General features: G+C 44.0%; 1 protein-coding gene and 1 long non-coding RNA gene across 3 annotated transcripts in view; one reads left to right on the top strand and one right to left on the bottom strand.

The window, feature by feature from the left end:
* The window catches only part of LOC117364341, a 186,436-nt gene that overhangs the window by 90,493 nt on the left and 72,178 nt on the right, over nt 1–23,765 (bottom strand). The window lies entirely within an intron of this gene.
* The window catches only part of TMEM121 (transmembrane protein 121), a 397,349-nt gene continuing 376,161 nt past the window's right edge, over nt 2,578–23,765 (top strand). For both annotated transcript variants that reach the window (XM_033953464.1, XM_033953463.1), the window contains exon 1: nt 2,578–3,070. The gene's annotated coding sequence lies outside the window, so the exon portion shown is untranslated. The remainder of the gene's footprint in view (nt 3,071–23,765) is intronic.

Genomic DNA, 23,765 nt, shown 5'->3' with positions numbered 1-23,765 from the left:
GAGAAAAATGCCCATTTGCCATTGTATTCCACCTTTTAGATATTTTTCTTTTTTGAAAATCAGCCCCATAATGAAATTAGAAAAGATTCTAAGAAAAATGATCAAAATGATAAAGGGGATGGAACTCTTCTTGTATGAGGAAAGACTAAAGAGGTTGGGGCTCTTCAGCTTGGAAAAGAGCCAGTTGAGAGGGAAAATGATTAAGATCTATATATCTTGAGTGGTGTAGAACGGGTTTGAGTGAATCAATTTTTCACTTTTTCAAAAAATACAAAAACCAGTGGACAGTAAATGAAATTACATAAGAATAGCCTTACTGGATCAGACTAATAGTCCATCTAGCCCAGTATCCCGTCTTCATGGAGGCCAATCCAGGTCACCAGTACCTGGCAAAAACCCAAATAGTAGCAGCATTCCATGCCACCAATCCAGGGCAAGCAGTGGCTTTTCCCATGTCTATCTCAACAGCAGTTTATGGACTTTTCCTCCAGGAACTTGTCCAAACCTTTTTTAAAACCAGCTACATTAACCACTCTTACCACATCCTCTGGCAACACATTCCAGAGTTTAATTATTCTCTGAGTGAAAAAAATATGTCCTATTGGTTTTAGAAGTATTACCCTGTAACTTCATTGAGTGTCCCCTAGTCTTTGTAAATCTTGATGCATTAAAAAAATCGATCCACTTGTACCCATTCTACACCACTCAGCATTTGGTAGACTTCAATTATATGTGCCCTCAGCCATCTCTTTTCCAAGCTAAAGACCCTAACCTCTCTAGTCTTTCCTCATACGAGAGGAGTTCCAACTCCTTTATCATCTTGGTTGCTCTTCCTTGAACCTTTTCTAGTGCTGCTATACTGTATCTTTTTTGAAATAAGGAGACCAGAACTGAACACAATACTCAAGGTGAGGTCACATCACTGAGCGATACAGAGGCATTATAACATTCTTTCAGCACTATAGAAATGATAAATAGTAGTGGAAATACTTTTAAAACAAGTACAGTAGTAGGAAATATTTTTTTACTCAAAGAATAGTTTAGTTATGAAACTCATTGCCAGAGGATGTGGTTAGTATAGCTGGATTTAAGAAAGATTTGGATAAGGTCCTAGAGGACCTTGCTATTGGATAGGAGTCTAGTATTGAGACAGACTAGAGGTCTGTAAGGGAACGGGGTTTACGGGAATCCCGCCGGTTCTGTGGTGACCCCTCAAGGATCACCCCATATCAATGGAACTCCCATGGGGAAACCCCCCCCCCCCCCCGGCCAACGCATCTCCCACGGGGATGGAAACAAGGTTCCTGAGGCCTACCTAAATTACAGCAATATAATTGAAACTTTATGATGAGACCGGTCTGGCGCCATGGCGGGAACAGCCATGCTGAGCAGTGAGCTCAGCACGTACACACACTGAGAACCTTGCTTGCTGATTGGTTGGCAGGTTCACATGCAAGGCTAGAGCGGGAAGACAGGGTGCATTTAGTGAGCCACCCAAGCACCCCGAAGGCCCCGATACTGGCGACTGTGAGACTCTACTAACCCGAAGGAGAAGAAGGAATTGAGTGACTCGATTGAGACCTGAGCCGAGGAGGATTTGGAAAATCAGAGAGGCAGCCAGTGTTAGCAGCAGTGAGCACAGCGGGCAGGAAGAAGTGCTTCATAAACGCTTCAGCACCAGCAGTCAGGTAATTAACTTAAACACAAAAGAAACTGTGGACTTGAATAATCCTGATGAATATTTTTTTTTTACTGTGTTTTATATTTTCATATTATGTTTTATTTTTTTATTCATCCGCACCTTTTTCAAATAAAGATTTCATCAGGATCATCAATTCCACAGTTTCTTCTGTGTTTGTGCTGCTGTTTTCCTTGGTTCAGGTAATTAACATATAAAGTTAGGACAGGTGGATACTGGAGCCGAAGAAAGAGCTGAGCGTGCCTGGTAGTCTTTAGACTCTTTATTGAGAATTAATGAATGAAATGCAATGCGCTATGGGGACAAGCAACTTTTAGGGGGGGGGGGATTCCTCATGGGGATGGGCGAGGACGGAGGGGATTCTGGTGAGGACAGGCGGGGATGGGTGGGATTTCTGTCCCTGCACAACGCTCTAAGACAGACACATGGGAAGCCACTGCTTGTCTTGGATCAGCAGCATGGAACATTGCTACGATTTGAGTTTCTGCCAAGTACTGTGACCTGGATCAGCCACTGTTGGAAACAGGAAACTGGGCTAGATGGACCGTTGGCCTGACTCAGTATGGCTGTTCTTATGTTAAATGGCTACTTTTAACAGAGGTCAGTAAATAGATCTCAAAATCAGAAATACCTTTGAGCAATGTGTGTCAGATATGCAGAATTAAATATGCTGTGCATGAATAAAGCATCAGAGCGATTATAGCTGCTGATGTGATCCTACTCTTTTAGCTGTTGTGGCAATAGCCACCAGATAAACCTTCCCATTCCTCTTTCTTCCTCCTCCCCCTACACACACACACACACACACATCTACACCCGCACAGCCAACATCTTCACGGTTATTGGCATTTATCCTACAATGACTGCTTGAATGCAGAACGGTGGTGTTGGCTGTTTCTGATGAAATCCAGCTAGGAGAAACAGGCTGGAGAGATGCTGACAGCATCCACCTCAGCAAACGGAGAGATGTCTGACAGCCCTTATGCATAAGCAAATTGCTAGCAAATTATGCAGGCTTCCTTAGGAGTGAAGTTAACTATACCGTGGAGGCACTCACAAAGCAGCGAGGCAGGGGAGAGCTCCGGTGTTTTCTCACAAGCACCTATCATCTGAAGCTGGAGCCTGCATACCCTGGGAAACCTTTTCTTGCTTTCTAATTCGGGTCGGTGTGGTCCTCGGATTTGGGTCCGGTTCGTAGAGGATGCTGGATTCCACAGCCTGGAGCAAGGATAAAGGGCTCCCTCGATTGTTGTGTCCACAAGTTGGGAAGGATTAAAAATAACAGGAGAACACGTTAACAAATCTCAAGTACTGCATTTGGATTCTTAATGCTGGATTTCAGTATTTGGAAACTCCTGCACTTAATCTCAGGTAAGAGAACTCAAAATTGCAAAGAAATCTCTTTCTGTCAATCTGGAAATAGGCTAACAGCCTCTTCCTATGTCATGCAGGTTTCATTAACTCCGTATAAAAATGAGCTTAATAGACAGCTGAACAGATCGATTTTAATGTTACAAATATACAATCAGACATGTGCATGGGTATTTGTATGACAGGCATAGGACAAATATAAACTTAGATATGTTTAAAGTCTGCAGATTTTGGCACTGATCTGGTTTTGTCTTGTACACAATTTCTGCCATGCTCTTAACCCAATACAGCACATTATTTTAGTATCTAGAAAGCCCTAAACTCAATATAAGTTCACTGCTGTTTGGTCAAACACTCAATAGCAACCCCCCTCCCCCCTCCCCTTCATTTGACTTTAATTCTATATTCTTTAATTCCATGCTGTTTTCTTGTTGAGGGAAGAAGGGAATGCTTTGCTGGGCATTAGAGGATGCAATACAGCTGAACAGGGACTACTGAACTGGCAAGCAAGGAGTCTTTAAATATTTCTTCCAACCCAGGTAATAGTCTAAAAAGCCACAGGACTGAAAGAGGTTACAAGCAATGAATGCCACTGTGTAATTCTTATAGAGAGACATTCAAACATACCTAAACCATATTCCCGAAAAGACGAAGCCACTGCCAGCATATAAGAGGAACAAATGAAAACTGGAGACAACTCATTTTGTTTTATACTATTTTGATCATAGTCCGGTGGGAAAGGGGCCCTCCCGGAGGTTTTCTTTGAGCAATGAGACAAGGTTTAACTTAATATAGTGCTTTATTAGCAAGTCATTTTGGAAGGGTTTTTTTTTTTTTTTTTTATAATCATTCAGATTCCCAATTACTAAACAAAAAACAAAACACAAGGAGACTTTTTATATAATGATTTGTTTGCAAATTTATTTTTTTAAATATTGTTCATAAGTTTTTGAATGCCAATCTTCCATTACCCACACCTTCATTTACCAACAGGGATACTAGCATATCGTTCTGCTGACCCTCATGAGAAACCCATGCTGACAGGCTGATCTATGCAAAGTATGATTAAAAAGCTAGTTGGAAGATGAATGGACTCGGAGAAAGAGCTCATTTTATACATGTGGGAAGGTTTATGATTGTGTTCAGTATCTAGGTCCTGAAACGATTGAAAAATATTCATTTCTAAACAAAGAAAAAGAGACAGGGTTATTTATAAATAGGAGCGAAAATCAAAGCAGACAACAGCAAGCCAGATTCTGAGTGATTTAGTTGTTGTTATCCTAATTTTCCAACCTTGTTTCAAGTACATATTATCCAACAATGGTTCTAACTCCTTGGTGCAACCTCCCCACCCTAAAAAAAAAAACCCTCAAAGTCATCAGATGAATGAAGTACCTTGCTGAGTTTTATCCAATAGATAAATTTTGAGAGAATAACAAACAGAGCAGAGTCCCCTTAGTTAGGATTTAAAAAAAATATATATATATATATAGAGAGAGAGAGGGGGGGGATAATAAAAAAAAAACATCTAAGTCCCCTTTTGGCCTAAGGCCTTAAACGTTGAAAGTAGAAGCAGGGAAAATGTCCATTATCAAAAAAAAGTCAAAAAGGAGGTTTTTTTAAAATAATGGCCTGCCTCTAAGTTCAGCTGTTTAAACGCCCAGACCACCACTACGTCTACACTAATAACATATAATCAACCCAAAACAGCCTAAGTCCCAAACGCCCAACACAAGAGCTTTTAGGCGAAGGAGGAGCCAGTCTTTCACTTAAAAGCTGGATTTTGTAACTGGTGTCTGTCAAAAACAACAATGATTACAGAATCCACCCCCCCCCCCCAACAACGATCAGGCCAGAACAGAGCACAAGCCCTCCTGGCCCCGCCGAGTACGATTGGGGCAAGAGGGAGCCCAAGACCTCTTGCCCCGCGGCATCCCGACCTTCCACAACTATGATCGTGGCAAGAGGGAGCCCAAACCCTCTTGCACCACGAGCCCCAGAACACCCGACTACGATCCTGGAATCCTCTCCCCCGCCGATAACGATCGAACAAGGAAGGAGCCCAAGCCCTCCTGGCCATGCGACCCCCCCCTACAAGATCGGGCAGGAGGGAGCCCAACCCCTCCTGCCCAGGCGAACCACCTACCCCCCACCCCCACTAAAATACAGGTAGTAGGGATCTCAGGCCCTCCTGCCCTCGATGCACCCACGCTCACCCCCCGAACCCCCGATCGGCCCCTCCGATGACCTACTAGACCCCCCCCTTGCCGACCCCTTGATCCTCCCAACCCCAATCCCCCCTACCTTAACATCATTGATCAGACGGATGGGTGCCAAGCCCATCCATCCGGCAGGCCAGCCATTGCAGGAATGGCTGGCCTTAGGGCCTGATTGCTAGGAGGAGGATTGAGAGTGGGGGGATTGAGGGGTCGGCAGGGGCGGTCTTGCGGGTCAGCGGGGGGGCTGATCAGGGGTTCATGGGGGGTGAGCTTGGGTGCATTGAGGGCAGGAGGGCCTGGGATCCCTCCTGCCCGTATTTTAGTGGGGGTGGGGGTAGGTGGTTCGCCTGGGCAGGAGGGGTTGGGCTCCCTCCTTCCCGATCTTGTAGGGGGGAGGTCATGTGGCCAGGAGGGCTTGGGCTCCCTCCTGGCCCAATTGTTATCGGCGGGGGGAGAGTTCCAGGATCGCCAGGGCAAGAGGGCTTAAGCTCCCTCTTGCCACAATCATAGTCAGGGGTTCGGGGGCTCGCAGGGCAAGAGGGCTTGGGCTCCCTCTTGCCCCATCAAGTTGGGGAAGGTCGGGGTGCCACGGGCAAGAGGGCTTGGGCTCCCTCTTGCCCCAATTGTACTCGGCGGGGCCAGGAAGGCTTGGGCTCTCTCCTGGCCCGATCAGATCAGGGGGAGGGGTGGATCACTGCAGGAGAGAAGCCTCATCTCTCCTGCTGCTTTAGCGATCCCAAGTGCCGTGTTTGGCGGCACTTGGTGGTATCGCTATTGCGGCAGGGGAGATGAGACATCTCTATTGCCGCGATGGTTGCGGTGAAGGGTGGGTAGGTTGCCGGGCTGCTGAGCCGATCGCACCAGCCGCCATAAGCTCAGCATGCCCTTTTTCGGCACTTATACCTGTTTTGACTTGGTCTGCCTAAAATTTTGTTTATACCTGCTGTACGCCTAGGTGTAGGTCGCCCCACCTCCTGCCCACCACCCGCCCTTTCCCCTCCTCTAAAAATGCCTCTTTTCGCTCTATTCGTTTAGAGGCAGGGGAAAGGCCTAAGCTGGTTTTAGATACGTCTAAAACCAGCTTTGATTATGAGTACTTGGACGATCAGGCTTTTTGATCGTCTAAGTACCCATTTAGGCCACTTCTTAGACCTTTTTTTTAATTATTATTGTGAGCCCCATAGGGTTTACACTAGAAAAAGAAAGCCTGTGGAATCCCTTGCTTTAATGACCACTAGCTGTTTCACTTTTGAATCAATCCTCTGTCATGTCACTGTCTGTTGGTTACTGCTGTTGTTAATAGGAGGGGCCGCTGAAAAGTTTTCAGCCCAGCCAAGAAGAGAGTGATGTGGAGCCATGAAACTTACAAGATATTCCACACTTTTCTTGACACTTTTTGTTTCAGTGAGGCAAATGCATCTAGTAAAGGGGTACAAGTATAGGGAAACTAAGCTACTGTGACATCACCAATGAGGTTGGCTCTTAGTCATTGGTGAAATGAGGCATTATGACATCACAAGACGAGGGGCCGCTGAAAAGTTCTCAGCCCAACCAAGAAGAGAATATTGTGGAGCCATGAAACTTACAAGTTACTCCACACTTTTCTTGACACTTCATTTCATATCATTGAAAAGTGTGGAATAACTTGTATGTTTCATGGCTCCAAATCACTCTCCTCTTGGTTGGGCTAAGAATCTTTCAGCGGACCATCGTAAATAAAAAGCATTACTTGCCTAAACTTTGAGACTCTATAGGCAGACCATCACAACTGCAAAATATTTCCTTTGAAAAAGATGATTTAAAATGCATATAGCCTTATGCCTAGTACAAAAAGGACTGTTTACTTACTTTTTCTTGAATTCTTAATGGGTTATATCAGGGATCTCAAATGCTGGTCCCTGAAGGCCACAAGACAAACCCACATGGTTTCCAGGATAGCCTCTTGAATATGTATAAGACAGAACTGCATGTTCACTGCCTCAAGTGTATGCAAATTTCTCTCTTGCACAAGTGTATGTAAATTTATCTCTTGCATATTCATGAAGGATATCCTGTAATACTTGCTGGTTTACACTTTGAGGGCTAGCGTTTGAGTTCTCTAGATGTAGTCTGCCTCAGGGGTTGCTAGTGGCCTCACAAAAGTCAACTACCATTATCCCCTAGTCTATAATGAGAGCCCAGAAAAGGGGCTACACTTGAAAGAGGGCTGTGGAATAACTTCTATGCAAGTGTTAAAAAGTCCCTTCTGATAAAGAGTGACATTTCTGTGTTGTATAGCTAGATATGGCTGCCTTACAGTCTAAATTTGAAACAGGTATTGCTAACACTTTGTATATATGGACCATAGACAAATTGCATTTGCTAGTAAGGAAATCTCCCATGCACTTTCCTTTAAATGAGCCCCTTAGTTTTGTTTCTGAGTTTTATGGTGCTCTCTCCCATTATACCAGAAGTTTGGAGTTGAGTAAATCTATTTCCTAGAGCAATGTAGAACTATAGGCCATAGTACCATGATTTATTTTGTATCTGTCTATGGGCCCAACTTAACTATATTTCTGTGCAAGGCTCTGTCTTACTGTAATCAACATAGTAGTAGAGGAGAACTTTGTTGAAGAACCACCAAAGAAGAGCAATTAGCTGCACTGACTCTGCTAAGTGTAAATTATCATCAACACTACTCACAAAATATATACTGTATGGAGAAAGGAAACATTCTGATCTTGTTCTGTCCTAGACATGCATAGAATATTGTACACTCAAATCAATGCTTTGAATAAAAGATTATTAAAAGAGCTTCATTTTTCCTTGGATGCAACAGAAAGGCCCCGTTTCTTCTGCAAGAATTCTCCATTCTAATGCTCTGTTAGAATTCACGTTGGCCTAGAAGATATTTTAGGCTAGATTTCAGTAAATGGCACTCAAAATTTGGCAGCCAACATTATTCTCTAATAGGCACTCAATGATGAGCGCCCATTATAGAAGAGCACTGAGTGCCGATTTTGGCGCCCAGTTTGGGCACACATTCCAGTATTCTATAACACTGCAGATTTTAAGAATGCCCCTGACCCACCCAAATACCTCCTTTTTACCATGTCCCCTTTTGGGTTATGCACTATGGGGGTCCTTTTACAATGGCACACTAGCCGATTTAGCACATGCTAAATATTAGCATGTGCTAAACGCTAACACACCCATTATATTCTATGGACGCATTAGCATTTAGTGTGCGCTAAATCGGCTAGTGCGCCTTAGTAAAAGAGGGGGTTTGGGATTTAGATGCACATTGTTATAGAACAGTGCATAGAGAGATGTGGATGCAAATTTAAATTGGCACCAATAAGTGCTACTAGGCTCATTAGACAAATTTAGTCGGGCCAACATCTTGGATTAGCACCCAAACATCAATTCTCAATTTTGGGGGTTTCTGTCCACTACAGTTGCTTTTTTTTTTTGAGAGTCCTGATTCTTTTTAGGCAAATAATACACTCTTGGAAGTGGTGGCAAAGAGTTCTCAGGAATTTTTAGGATTTCCAGAAAGCAATGTTTTAACATATCTCCTGGAGAAATTGACAAGACCGATGGAAAATTAATCAAATGCAAATTGTTAAACCGGCTATTATTTTCAAGTGCTTCCAATTTTCTTCTCATAGTCAGGTTATCTTTCACAATTAAATCTTGGTTACTGTTAACCATTTTTAAGTCCTTCTTTTTTTCCTGAATTTCAGTTTTTATTACTGCAATGTCTTATTATTCAAATAACCAACCAGATGATCTTCCAACTTTTCCATAAATAAGCCAAAAGGACTGAAATAGCAGAAACACCCCAAGCCAGGGGTTCTCAACCCAGTTCTTAGGACACACTCAACCAGTCTGGTTTTCAGGATATCCACAATGAATACACGCCTCCAATGCACTGCCTCCATTGTATGCAAATCTATCTCATGTCTATTTATTGTAGATATCCTGAAAACTGTTTAACTTACAAGTGGGTGTGTTCTGAGGACTGGATTGAAAACCCCTGCTCTAAGCCAATGGTTCTCAATCCTCAGAGTACACATAGGCAGTTTAGTTGTCAGGATATCCACAATGCATATATATGACTTGCATCCCTTGATTCTGTAGTGCCTTTGAGCTATATTCCTACTCAGACTCATGCATCCCAATATTAGTTTGCTCTCGATTTACACCTTAAACACCATGAATTGTAAATTTCTTCCCCCCCTCCTTTTGTTTTTACCCTTTTTACATATACTTTTCTTAACTTATTGTAGTTCAACCTTCTCCCATCTTGTTTGCCATACGTCTGTTTATTGCTCTTGTCAGTCGCTGCTACCTTTGTTCTTAAAAGATTACATGTGCTCCTCATTTTCAGCGCGCTGACAATCCAGCGCCGACAATTCGGTGCAAGACAGAAGCGCACGGGGGAAAAAGTAATTTTTAAAGAGCTCCGACTGGGGGTTTGGGGTGGCAACCATTGCGAGGGGGTGTGGGGGGTGAAACCCCCCACATTATAGAGAAAATGGAACTTTTCCCGAAAAAAATCAGAAAAAGTTCCGTTTTCGCTATAATGGAGGTTTCCAACCCCCGAACCTCCCTCCAACAGCAGCGCGAACACTAACCAATAAAGTGTGTGTGTGTGTGTGTGGGGGGGTTGCCACCCCAAACCCCCCGTCGGAGCTCTTTAAAAATTACTTTTTCCCCCGTGCGCTTCTGTCTTGCACCGAATTGTCGGCGCTGGATTGTCAGCGTGCTGACGTCTTGCGCTCCACTGTCTATGAACCTACCTAATTCATTCACACAAATAAATGGTAAAGCAAACTTCAAAACATAATGGCAAAATAAGGCTGCAGCTTTTTCTAACAAAAAAAGAAAGGCGGGGGGGGGGGAGGGTGAATTCCTAATATAAAAGTCGTAAGAAGATAGTGGTCAAAAAAATAGGGCACCTGGACTGATGCAGGAAAATACAAAGATCTAAAAGAAGGTAAATGGTAAAAAGTAGTGTTTATTAAGAGCAATAAAAAAGCCTATTTCATATAAACAATGTTATAAATGTCACTGTTCACCATTTATCTTTTTTGGATCTTTTTCTTTTCCTGCATCAATCTAGGTACCTTATTTATTTGTCCACTATCTTCTTATGGCTTTATTCTAACCAATATACAGTAACTTCAACTTGCAACCTCCCTTCCAAATTGGCTTCAAATGAGACTAGATGGTTGCAAATCGAGTCAACGCTCGGTTTGTGAGCCACGATTTGTGAGAATGTTTTGCTCGTCTTGCAAAACACTCGCAATCCGCGTTACTCGCAAACCAAGGTTTGACTGTACTTTGATTTTTCCATTGTGATATTGTTTTGATTTACATTAAAGTGATGATCTGTGGGGTAGGAGTTTCCTTTATACAAGGAATCTTCAAAAAGATTCTGCTCTTTTATTTTTTAAAAGTTCAAGTTCAATTTATTTGATATACCGCAAATATAAAACTGAGGTTAAAACACCATTGAATATCTCAAAAAGAAATCATATCACTTTTCCACATAATCACCCTGTTTTGCTTTACTGACTAGTCACATGACATTCTACGACATGCCCTCTTACCACTTCTCCCACCCCAACCATTTCACGCGAAAATATGAAAGTGCGGAAACATTTTGAAGAACCCATGTATTTAGTTATCCATAGACTGTGTGGTCCTTTTATCAAGCTGCAGTAGGGGTTTAACATGCATAATACCGCATGTTAAACTGCCTGCCGCACTAGCCGCTAACGCCTGCATTGAGCAGGCGTTAGTTTTTTAGCTGGCCGCGGGGGGTTAGCGAATGATGAAATGTCCAACGCGCTAATCCCGCTAGTGCGGCTTGATAAAAGGAGCCCTGTGTTTATTTTAAGGAATTTTTACAAATATTTTACTATTGGATTTAATAGACAATTTTGAAATAAATTATTTGTTTAAGTTAACATTGTAAAATTTTTTGTGGTTCCTGTCCAGTCATAAACCTCTAACCTTTTGTGTTTGCGGCTAGTGAATCACTAACTGAGCTATTCTAATGCAGGATAAAGAATAGTAGTTGTCTTATTTTATCAAGATAATCTATAATAATTAATTATAATGGTGAGCTTGACAAGTGTTTTATCATCATTTTTGACTTAGGAAGATAACCCCTGTCTGGTATTTTTTTGAACAGCATTTTGATGAAGAACCACTAATAGATAATTGCTGCGCTGATGTTATATCTTGAAAGTTGGCATGTAATTCATTTCTTTTTAATATTTCTTGTTTCTAGTTTTGATAGTGTGCTTGACATTGAGATTGTTATTAAATAATTGGTGACATATATTTATGTCTGCCGATTTTATTTGCCTTGGGAATATTAAAACATTCAAGGTAATGAATGCAAGCCTAGCATTTGAGAAAGATGTTATAGTTTGAGATTCCCTTTCCTTTCTCTTCCTACTCCTTTTCTTTTTTCCTTCCCCCTCCACTACTTTTTATTTCTTTTTTTCTTCCCTTACAGTATTTTAGACACTATAGTATTGTTATTCTTAGAGGATTTTTTTTTTAGAATAATCCAATGCATGTATTCTTGCTCTGTCCAACATCACCATTCTATGTCCTTATCCCCCTTATAGTAGCTCCCTTGTGACCCTGCTCAAATCATTTAACTTTTCATTGCCCCAGATCCCTCCCTCCAAAAAAGATTGTGAGCACACTAGGGACAGAAAAGGTGCCTGCATATAATACTCATATGTAAATCACTTTGTAACAATAAAAAGGTGATATACCAAATCTCCATCCTTCATGTGTATATCATTAATCCTCTGTGTCCCTATCTGCCATGTGGCCAGCATTGCCCTGGGTCTCTATCCCCCACCCACATATCTACTATTACCCCTCTATGTCCCTATCCATGTCCAACATCTTTCCCTTCCTTTTGCCCTCCTCTCCAAAATCCAACATCTCTTCCTTTCCTCCTACCTAAAAGGAGGACGGATTAAAATATCCGGGTTTTACTTCTATTGCTTTCAATGGAAATAAAACCCAGATGTCTATCTGACCTCCTTACTTCCATTGTTTTCAGTAGACATAAAACCCGGTTGTCTCAATCTATCCTCCTTTTTCTGGAGCCATATGGAAATCCTACTCCTACCCTCCTTCCTAGGAATTCAGACCCCTCCCTCCACCTGCAGATCCAATATCTCTCCCACTTTTTCCTCCCCTCTCACAGGTACAGGTATCATTTCCTTTCCCATCCATACTGGTGCCAGCCAATACTGGCAGTTATGAGAGTGCCAGTAGATATTCATTGTGGGCACCTACATAGCTATCTTGGCATATTTAGTCTCACATTTGCCTGGTTAGCGATGCGGGTGCTACACTGAATATTTCCAGCAGTCATATAACTACCACTCTTCTCAAACTTCGTCCCCTGTATTACCCCTGACCTGCCCACTCCTCACATGGCCAGTCAAAGTCAATATTCAGCGGCACTGCCCCATTAAGTACCACTGAATATAGGCAGCTAGGCAGCTACAAGTGATTTAAGCAGGCAGAAGCCTCTCCTAGCCACTCAAATTATTATGAATATGATGTGATTAGAATATATGCCAGTAAACAAGATGTAGACATAATAAGCATATCAGAGACATGGAGGGGCATTTTCGATAGGGCATCTAAGTCCGACTCTGGATGTTTATTGCAAGACGTCCAAAAGTCAGTGCGGGGAAACAAACATCCATTTTTGAAACCGCTAGACGTCCAAATTTGTGTTTTTTTTAATGACCTATTTGGATATCTTGGCCCTTAGGACATCTAACTTTTTGGGCCATTTTTTACTATAAAAATGTCCATGTTTAAAATGTTCATTTGAACAATGGAGGGACCAGCATCTTAATAGACTGGCTATGCAGACATCTCGACAGGTCAGTGAGGCACCTGAGGTGGCACTGCTGTGAGCTTCACATTAAGGATGCCAGGTACATATTTCATCACAACCCCCTTTTAGTGTATAGTGAATCCTCCAAAATTTCTCCTAAACTTACTATACCTACCTGTCTACCATCCCAATAGCCCTTATAGGTGCAGGTGTCACCTATTTGACAGTGCAGTAGGTTTTGGAGGACTCACACTTTCCACCATAAATGTAGTGGTTAGAGTGGCTTATGGGCCTGGGTCCTCCCCTCTGTGGCTTACTAGCCCACCTAACAGGCTACTTAAGACATCTGTGTGTTGCTCTACTAGGCTTTCCCATCCCAGGTGCTGCTGTTCTAGAGACAGGTATGCACTGTTTCATTTACATCTTTTGAGGATAGGAGAAGGTCAGTGACTTCTGGGGGGCCAGGAAAGCAGAGGCGGAGCTCAGGCCAGCGCAAGCAGCAGGTAGAAGCAGCTGCTCGCTGCTGGTGAAGATTTAAAGGGATGGGGGGGGGGGGTGGAGAGGAGGAAAGGTGGTGGTGTATGTGGTAGGGAATAGGGTGGGAGGCACACAGCATGGTAATACCAGGCACTACCACCCAGGGTGACTCCTACTCCCGCTACACTGTTGGGTGAGTGATGTCTGAACAACTACATAAAAGCAGAGATAGCTCACAGACAAAAGTGCAGTTGATACTCATGAATTCAGACATGTTCTGAATATTGCCTCTGGAAAAGACACTTTTCTAAGCGATTGTCACAGTATGTTTTTTCAGTGATTAATACCAATCCATTCTGCTTTTAATGCTAATACTTTTTTTTAAAAAAAAATTATTGATCAAAAATCAACTCATAGAATTTTTGAACGCTAGAGAGAAACAAACTGTTTCTTGAATAGCTTTCCACTGATCCTTAACCAGCTGCTCCATGATTGCTGTAAATCTCTTATTTGACTTATTTTTTCATATATTTCTTTAGATTCATTTATTTTCTTGACTCCCCTGATGTGGAGTAAAGTTAGATTCGTTATATTTCCTTCAACTTTATTCTTATATTGTTATTATTTCTTTGTGTGTCATTCACTGTTGAATGTAATAATTATAATTAAGATAAAGAAAAACAAAAGAAAAATCCATTCTTCCTCTTCAAAAGACTACTTTCTATTTCTAGGAGTTCTTCTAGCTTACTGACTGCTTCACTCCCTACAGGAAACGGCTGCCATTTGAAATTATATAGGGCTCCTTTTACTAAGGTGCGCTAGCATTTTTAGCGCACGCACGAAATTACTCTGCACTACACCGCGTGGTACGCTTCTAGAACAACGCCAGCTCAATGCTGGCGTTAAGGTCTAGCATGCGTGGCAATTTAGCACACGCTATTCTGCGCGTTAAGGCCCTAACGCACCTTAGTAAAAGGAGCCCATAATCTCACTATAGCTTAGCCGTAGCATTTTTAGTAGATTCCACTGCTGGTTTTTAGATGACTGGCAGGGGTTATTTAGCTGAAAGAGGTGCATCCCCTCTGCACCTGTACAGCCAACTCACCCTACTAGAAGTGAAGGCTGATTTGCCTGGCAGAATGGCAGAAATGAGAGCACAGGCAAATCCTGCGCCTTAGTGACAATCTCTCACCTACTCCTTCAGGGCAGTGCAATGCAAGATCTCCATGTTTAAATGTTGTAAAATTTAAAGGCAAGAATCTTCACAAGGCTTTCCCTGGTTATCTAATATAATAAAATGCTAGGCCGCGCATGCGCACTAAAAAAAACGTGTTCCCTGATCCGTCGCGAAAACACGAGTGCGCATGCGCACGTTTTACGTCATCACCTACTCTCCACCTCGCGCCACCTATCACTGTCATCACCTGCTCTCCACCGAGCACTGTTCCTCCTGCACCATGCCACGCCAGGCATGTCCGCAGCCGGCCTCGAGCTCCTGGGGGCCGGCGGCGCTGTGCTGAGGTCCCGCCTCCCGCTTCCGCACTACACAGCGCCGCCAGACCCGGCCCTACACTGAGATCTGCGATCGGGTTGCCATGGAAACCCCGCCGCAGCCTCGCAGCTAGGTAGGGGGACAACAATCGCGCTTATGTTCAAGCCGCCGCCACGACTCCCCTCTCGAACCGCACCAGGATCGAGAGAGGAGCTGCGGCGGGGGCTTGAGCATAAGCGCCATTGTTGTCCCCCTACCTAGCCGCGAGGCTGCGGCGGCCTTCCTCACCCAGCTCACATTGAATCCAAATAAACAACCGGGGCTGCCTAAAGAAACAAAGTTTCACGGTGCTTGGCCCGCAAAACAATTCCTGCCGTTGCCAAAATTTGGCCCACCTTTCCTTCCCTTCCTCCATCAGGTACAGTTCACCTCCGCCTATGTTAAAAGGAGTTGCTTTGAAATTGGAGCCCTGCCGCCACCGTAACACATTCCCTCTGCCGCGGTCCCATATGTCAGAGAAGGGGCGGGACCAAGGCAGAGGGGAACGTGCTACAGCAGTGGCAGGCCTCCGATTTCGACGCGGCTCCTTTTAACATTGGTGGATTCACTGCACCTGATGGAGGGAGGGAAGGAAAGGTGGTTGGGCGCTGTTGAGCCCCTCTTTAGCCTTAGACCCTCTCCTAACTGCTCCCTCCTGTCTCAGACCACTGGAGCACCTGATGGAGGGAGGGAAGGAAAGGTGGTTGTGTGCTGTTGAGCCCCTCTTTGCCCTCAGACCCTCTCCTAACTGCTCCCTCCTGTCTCAGACCACTGGGGGGAGGTGCCTGTCTTCAGCTGCAGGGATGGAGGGAGGGAAGAAGAAAGAAGGGGCCCTGGCAAGCGAGTTATCAAAAGCCAACCATAGCCTGGGACCCCTACATGATATGAATAATGACCAGACAACAAAAGGTAAGAAAAATAATTTTATTTTCTGTTTTGTGATTACAATATGTCAGATTTGAAATGTGTCTTGAGGGAGGCTTCCGCCGCGGCTTTGGACAGAGGGGTACCATTTTCGTGGGAGCCGGCCTTCAGAGAGGCTTGGGACACGGGGACGGATGCGGGAGGGGCTGCCGCTGCGAAGGGCTTTGGTGGGGGAGCCAGCCAGACCATAAGTGTGGGGACATTGTAAGCGCGGATTGGTCAAGGAGCCGCCGCTGCTGAAGCTTTGAAATTGCTCTCCCACCGTCACTCCCTCCCGCCCCGGCTCTGCCTCTGCCCCTGCCCAGGTTCAAAAGCAGGAGACATCTAGCACCCGTTAATCTAACGGGCTTAAACACTAGTATATATATATATATATATATATATATATAAGTTTTTTTGCATCTCTCCATATCATACAGTTCATTGAGCGTTTCTATTTCAGTTTAGTTTTTCAAGGAACTGAGCACTGACACCTGCATTAGTTTGCCCAGGCTCAGCTATAAAACATTTACAGCAACTGAACTGTGCCTTAATATTTGCCCATCTATGTTGCACATGCCAATCAGCTTATTTGCATGATTTGGCATGATAATTAGCACAGTTGCATGTTAAGCTGGAAATTCAGACCTCGTTAACTAGAAAATTATGTTGGTGGTGTTAGTGTTCATTAATGCTGTTTTATTGTCTAAGGCCTGAAATACCACAAAAAATTTAAAAAGTAAACCAATTAATGAGATCACATTATACTTACTATATAGAAGGATGGATGCACAGATTTTAAACTAGAGAATGACACGGTGGTGGGTTACCCGTGGCTAGCCGCATTTAGCCGCGGGTAACCCGCCAAAACGGGGAAGAAAAAATAGTGGCCTCTGCGGGACGGGGACAAGGCCATTCTCCGCCCCATGGAGCGGTGAATGGACTTGTCCCCGCAGTGAGGCAATCAAGATCGCGCGGTCCCCGTCATCTCCCTCCCTCCACCTCACCTTTGAATTGGAAGAGCACCGCCGGTTGAATTTCTGCCGGTCCGCGCGAAGAAAAAAAAAAAAGCCTCTCCTTTTCTCCTGCTCCTACCGCCATGCTGCAGCTACTAAAGCCGACAGGAAGTCTATCCGACGTCAATTCTGACGTCGGAGAGGACGTTCTGGGCCAGCCAATCGCTGCCTGGCTGGCCCAGAACGTCCTCTCCGACTTCAAATTGAGTCGGAAAGAAGACTTCCGGCTTTAGCAGCTGCAGGATGGCGGTAAGAGAAGGGGAAAAGGACGGAGGCTTTTTTTTTTTTTTTTTTTGAGCGGCAGGGAGGCAGCAGGCTGGCTTTGGCTAGGGAGGGAGAAAGGTAGACAGGCACAGGCAGGCAGGCAGGCTTCGGGGGTGGGGGTGGGACAAAGTGTGGGAGGCAGTGAGAGGGACATAGGAAGGAGGCACTGGGGGCACGAAAGACATGGGAAGGAGGCACTGGGGGCACTAAATACAGGAAGGGGCACTAAGGACATGGGAAGGAGGCACTGGGGGCACTAAAGACAGGAAGGGGCACTAAGGACATGGGAAGGAGGCACTGGGGACACTAAAGACATGGGAAGGAGGCACTGGGGACACTAAAGACAGGAAGGGGCACTAAGGACATGGGAAGGAGGCACCGGGGGCACTAAAGACATGGGAAGGAGGCACCGGGGGCACTAAGGACATAGGAAGGAAAGAGGGAGGGAATAGAAAGGGACAATTCTTGGGCCTGAGTGCAGAAAGAAAGAAATGAAATAAAGGATATACAGGCAGAAGGAAACGCAACCAGAGATTCATGAAATCAATCACCAGACAGCAAAGGTAGGAAAATGATTTTATTTTCAATTTAGTGATCAAAATGTGTCAGTTTTGAGAATTTATATCTGCTGTTTATATTTGTCTATTTTTCTATAGTTACTGAGGTGACCGATCTTGCGGAGATGGGGCAGAAACAGGGTTTTTAAATTTTAGTCCTAGTAGTTTGCCGGTCCACAAAATAATTCTTTTATTTCTGCCAGTCCACGGGTGTAAAAAGGTTGAAAACCACTGATGTAGAGTATGCCGGCTTTCTTTTTCGCCAAGCCGCGCTAGCATTGATCAATCTTCTCCTCTCTTGCAACTTCCTGTTTCCGGTTGCATCAGTGGAGAATATTGAACAAATGAACACCCGCACATGCGGCTGGGCGAAAAAGAAAGCTGGCATACTCTACATCTAAGGTGAGATGGAGGGAGGGAGATGGCGGAACACTGCAGTTGGTCGGGTGTCTGCTGTTTTTGTATCACTGCCTGCCTGCGCTCACGTTCCAGATCCTCCTGCATTTTTAGTGTGCACAATTGACCTGATTCGAGCTATAGGTGAACATGGGGGACACGTCATTGAAAGGGAGGACAAGTTAATTGATTTATTTTATGTTCGGTTTTTACTACAGAGCAGAGGCACTGAAACAGATTCTCAGTGCAGTAGTAGTAGTGGCAGAACTCTCTTCTGTCTTCATGGTGTTTCGCAGTACTGAGGCTTTATATGGATGCTGCGGGGATGGTGACGGGGCGGTGAATGGGATGGCAGTGGCGGTGACGGGGCGGTGAAAGGGATGGCGGTGAAGGTGACGGGGCGGTGAAGGGAACGGCGGTGACAGGGCGGTGCAGAGGATGGTGGGTCGGGGACGGTGCAGTGACGGGGACAGATTTTTTCCCCGTGTCATTCTCTAATTTAAACTTCACAGGCCCAATACTGGAAAAAAAAGGTGAGCACCTAAATTTAGGCTTTAAAATGGGTTCCTAAATCTGTGCCCTTTTTTTCAGTCAAACTCAGGAGCCTAACTAGTTAACCCTTTAATTGGCAGATGGTGAAAACGGCTGCTTTACGTAACTTGATGTTGAACGCGAGCAACAGTGCCAAGTAAGTTGGAGAGGCAGATCTCCCATGAGCCATAGAAACACGTGTTGCTTCTGAGCAACAGTGCAAAAGAAAGGGTTAACGATGGTTTATATCCTGTCCTAAAGTTCTCAGAAGCACTATCTAGAACAGGGATCTCAAAGTCCCTCCTTGAGGGCCGCAATCCAGTCGGGTTTTGAGGATTTCCCCAATGAATATGCATTGAAAGCAGTGCATAAACATAGATCTCATGCATATTCATTGGGGAAATCCTGAAAACCCGACTGGATTGCGGCCCTCAAGGAGGGACTTTGAGACCCCTGATCTAGAAGAATTATGGAACTCTTTCTAAACTCCCAACTACTTTTATCACATCCCCTGCCAACAAATTCCACAGTTTAATTACACATTGAGTGAAGGAATATTTTCTCTGATTTGTTCTAAATTTACTACTTAGCAAGTTTCATTGTGTGCATCCTAGCCTTTGTATTTTTGGAAAGAGTAATCATGTGATTCACTTCTACCCATTTCACTCCACTGGGTATTTTACAGACCTCTTTCATATCTCCCCTCAGCTGTCTGTTCTCCAAGTTGAAGAGCCGTGTTAGCCTCTTTAGCTTTTCCTCCTGGGGAAGTCGTCCCATCCCTTTTATCATTTTATCCCACTTCTCTGATCCTTTTCTAATTCCACTTTATCTCGTCTGAGATGCAGTGACCAAAATTGCGCACGGTATTGCAGTACATGTGTAACCCTGAGTGCCGATGCAGTGCTTGCAATATTTATGAGCCTAAGGGGAGTTCATGCGCATACATTATGAAAATGTGTTAGAAATGAAATTTTGTGCAGAAACACTGATATTATTCTGCACGTGTCTCAACAGTCTAGCACTTTACTCTGTTCCAGCATACCTCCCCCTCATCTGCTCAGCCCTGACATTTTATTGTGAACCATCCCCTTCAACAAAACCAGACAACGGGTATATTAAAAGAAGGAACAGGCACAGAATCCTCACCAATGCTGACTGCAGAGTGAGCTGAACTTTTACTTCTCCTCAGCTCTTATGTTATGCAGCATTAGAAAACCATCCAATCCATCACTGGGCCTTCTGCACACTTCTCTGCCTCTGCTTTTAATAGCCTTCATTACCATGAAATGCCAGCATGAGTCTGTGTGTATAGTTAGCTCATGTGCAAAACTTGATTTAACACAGAGTGCTGATAACATTGTGTGCAAGAAGTGAACTAAGCTGTGTAGAAAGCCCAGCATACTTTATTGCAGTGAACATAAAAACATGAGGATAGATCAAAGGTCCATTTAGCCCAGTGTCTCAAACTCATGGCCCGCCAGGTACTATTTTGAGCCCCTCGGTATGTTCATCATAATCAAAAACAGTTTCTTGATCATATGTCACTTTAGCTATAAATTACAATATTATTATTAAGACTTAGCCAAAAGGAAAGATTTATAAACTATAAAGAGTTTTACCTCATGCAGAATTGTCATTTCTTTAATAAAATATTAACTATTTTTTTCCTGAGGCCCTCCAAGTACCTACAAATCCAAAATGTGGCCCTGCAAAGGGTTTGAGTTTGAGACCACTGATCTAGACCAATATCATGTTTCCAATAGTGGCCAATCCTGGTCACAAGTGCCGCGTAGAAACTGAAATAGTAGCAGCATTCCATGCTACCGATCCCAAATAAAGAAGTTGCTTCCCCTATATTTATCTCAATAGCAAACTATGGACTTTCCTCGAAGAACTTGGCAAAACCTTTTTTTAAACCCTGATATTCTAACTACTGCTACCATATCCTCTGGCAATGAGTACCAGAGCTTAACTATTTGTTGAGTGAAAAAAAATATTTCCTCCTATTTGTTTTAAAAGTATTTCCACCTACTGCCACTGTGGGCTTGGCTAATGTCGGAAATGGCATTAGGTAGCATGATTCACATCATAGGTAGACGTCTGAAATGTAGGCCAGAAAAACCCTGGCCTACATTTCTGGTGTCTACCTTTTCCATAGGTGCAGTTGTGTACCCAGTGCCATTGTGTGATTGACATGCAATCTGTGCCTGCTTTTAATGCAGCCAGTTACAGAATCTGGGCCTTAATGCTAGAAACAAGAAATGCAAATTTGCCAGTAATGAAAGTCAATTTTAAAATGTCAAAAGGGGGTCTAAGATTGCTCTCTGTTAATCCTTACTTAATAATGTACCAAGTACAGACTAATTAAATACCACTCACAGTAAAAAAAAAAAGGTTGGATCATCACTTTTTCTCAAACCGCATTTTGGGGCTTATTTCTTAAATAATCTTTCCACTCATAAAGGTCTTTTAGTGTAAATGTTTTCATAAAATTACTCCAAGGTCTCATATGTAAAACAACATACATGGAATGACAAGGCATATATTTTTATATGATCTGCGAGCATGCATGCCCAAAGGTAGAGTTTGAGTTACATAATTCACACACAATTTATACAGAAACATTTATGCCAACTTCCGAGCAGAAGTAAAGATCCAGGGCTTCAGTCTAGCTGTAATTTCTGATGCCATGCCCCTACTATTTTATAAAGACATTAAGGGCCTGATTCTGAAAATGGTAACTGCTATGATAGGCGCCTGCAAAACAGGCGCCTACCACGCGTGTGTCAATCACTGGTAGATGCAATCTCTAGAATAACATCTATTTTCACCAGGCCCCTCACCCAGGCCACCCCAAAGTTGGGTATGGCTCTCTGAGTATCCCCTGTCTCCAGTTCTTCCTCCAATTTCAAATCTTCAGGCAGCCAGCAGCATTAGCAACAAGATAGTGCTGCTGTTGGCCTGTCCTGGAAGCCTTCACGCTACAGCACTTCCTGTTCTCTCGTAGGTGGAATGCTACAGAGCAAAGGCTGCTGGGGCAGGCCAAATGATTACTGTTAGATGCTGAAGGGAGTGGAGGAGGGAGCAGAGATAGATGGAAGACAAGAGAGGCGATAAAGGTTGGGATTGTAGAATTGGGAATGTAGGACTGGAGTGGTTTGGTTGGGGGTAGGGAGGAAGATGAGGGAAGCGGTAGTGGCAAAGTATTCGTCAGTGGCATTTCCTGTGGCTACCTGCTATGCAATGTTTGTGTGTGTCTGGGGCCGCTGCAGTGTTTGTCATGCTTGAAGCTGGTGGGGAAGGCATCGTCTTCTGTTGGCAGCAGCTTGCTAAGGACATCAGCGGAGCTCAGTGTTCCAGCTTGTCGCATTTTCTCTGAGAAGTGTGTGTGTGTGTGTGTGTGTGTGTGTGTATGTGAGAGTGTGATCAGGTTCTTTGGCTTGTGTGGCCTGCTCAGGGAGGAATGCTTTGTCTGGTTTAGTGTGCGCATGGCTTTCAAACAAGGGGTCTAAGGTGGCTGGTGAGGTGAAGCATGATAGGGACTGGAGGCCAGGTGAGAATTTCAGAGGCAAGGGGAAAAGGGGTGTGCAAGGGAAAAGGGTTTCTAGTCCTGCAGCAACACAGCAGCCATCTAGGGCTGGCAGGAAGACACCTTCTCATTCCAGTAAGAGGGTGAGCACAGTATTTGCGCAGTCTATAGCAATTTCCAGTGTGTGGGAGGAGTGTGTGGTGCAGTGGTTGAAGCTACAACCTCAGCACCCTGGGGTTGTGGGTTCAAACCCCACGCTGCTCCTTGTGATCTTGGGCAAGTCACTCAGTCCTCTGTAGCCCCAGGTATATTAGATAGATTGTGAGCCCACCGGGACAGATAGTGAAAATGCTTGAGTACCTGATTGAAAACCGCTTAGATAACCTTGATAGGCGGTATATAAAATCTAATAAACTTAAAACTTGAAACTTGTGTGATGGTCCTTTAGAAAATGATCTGCCTGTTGGTGAATCTGACCTTTTGACTGCTGTCCTTGGGGATGTTGAGTCTCGGAGTGGGGCCAGTCCCTTTACTACTTCTGGGAGGTTGAGAGTGGATTAAGGATCAGTTGGTGGGAAGAGGGGAGTCAATCCTTAGGTTGGAGAATAGGAAATTTTTTAAGCATTTGCATCACGTTGTGAATGATTGAATAAAGAAAGAACCAGAAAGAGGATGGAACATGCAGATCCTATGAAGGTTTGAACTCATAGGATTCATCTGCTGATTCCTTCATTTCTGAGTCTGATAGGAAGGACTGGAGATGGTCTCAGAGGGTGGTCCAACTGGGCACCAGGGGTGTTTGGGGGGGATCCAAGATCATATGACTCACATCGTTTGTTTATTGTCCCGTGAAGAAGGCAACGCTAGTTGCCGAAACCTGGATCCTGGTTGGGACTTTCCTAGGATTCTACCTTTGGGACCTCATTTGATCTTTTTGAGATCAAGGATTTTTAATGGTTTGTTTTTGTTGCTTTGAATAAACGTAACGGTTGGTATTGACATCTTCCCTGCCTCTTTTTTTTGTCCAGTTCAATTAGGGACATTGTGACTGTACTGCATGCAGGTTTCAGCAGAGATGCAGTGGGTGCAGTTCTCACCCAGGATTCTGATGTTCCGCCAGTTGGGACATATTTGTTCAAAGCTCCATCACCTATTAAATTATCTACCCCTCAATCATGGCTCATGGGCCTTGGGGTGCTGGGTATTTTTGTGGCTGGTTCAATACTGATATGCTGGATAGAAAGGTTATTACTTTACTAGCTTGTAAATTGTTCTCTCGGGTGTATTTTCAGAGCCGTGCTATACTTAGATTGTTCTTGTTTTGTTTTGTCCCAATAAAGCTGCAGCCATTTTAATTGCCACTTAAATTTTTGAGGAGTCTTTTTGTTCATTTTCAAAG

Source organism: Geotrypetes seraphini, chromosome 7 (genome assembly GCF_902459505.1).
Source record: "Geotrypetes seraphini chromosome 7, aGeoSer1.1, whole genome shotgun sequence".
Lineage (NCBI taxonomy): Eukaryota > Metazoa > Chordata > Amphibia > Gymnophiona > Dermophiidae > Geotrypetes > Geotrypetes seraphini.
This window is presented reverse-complemented; position numbering and strand designations above follow the sequence as displayed.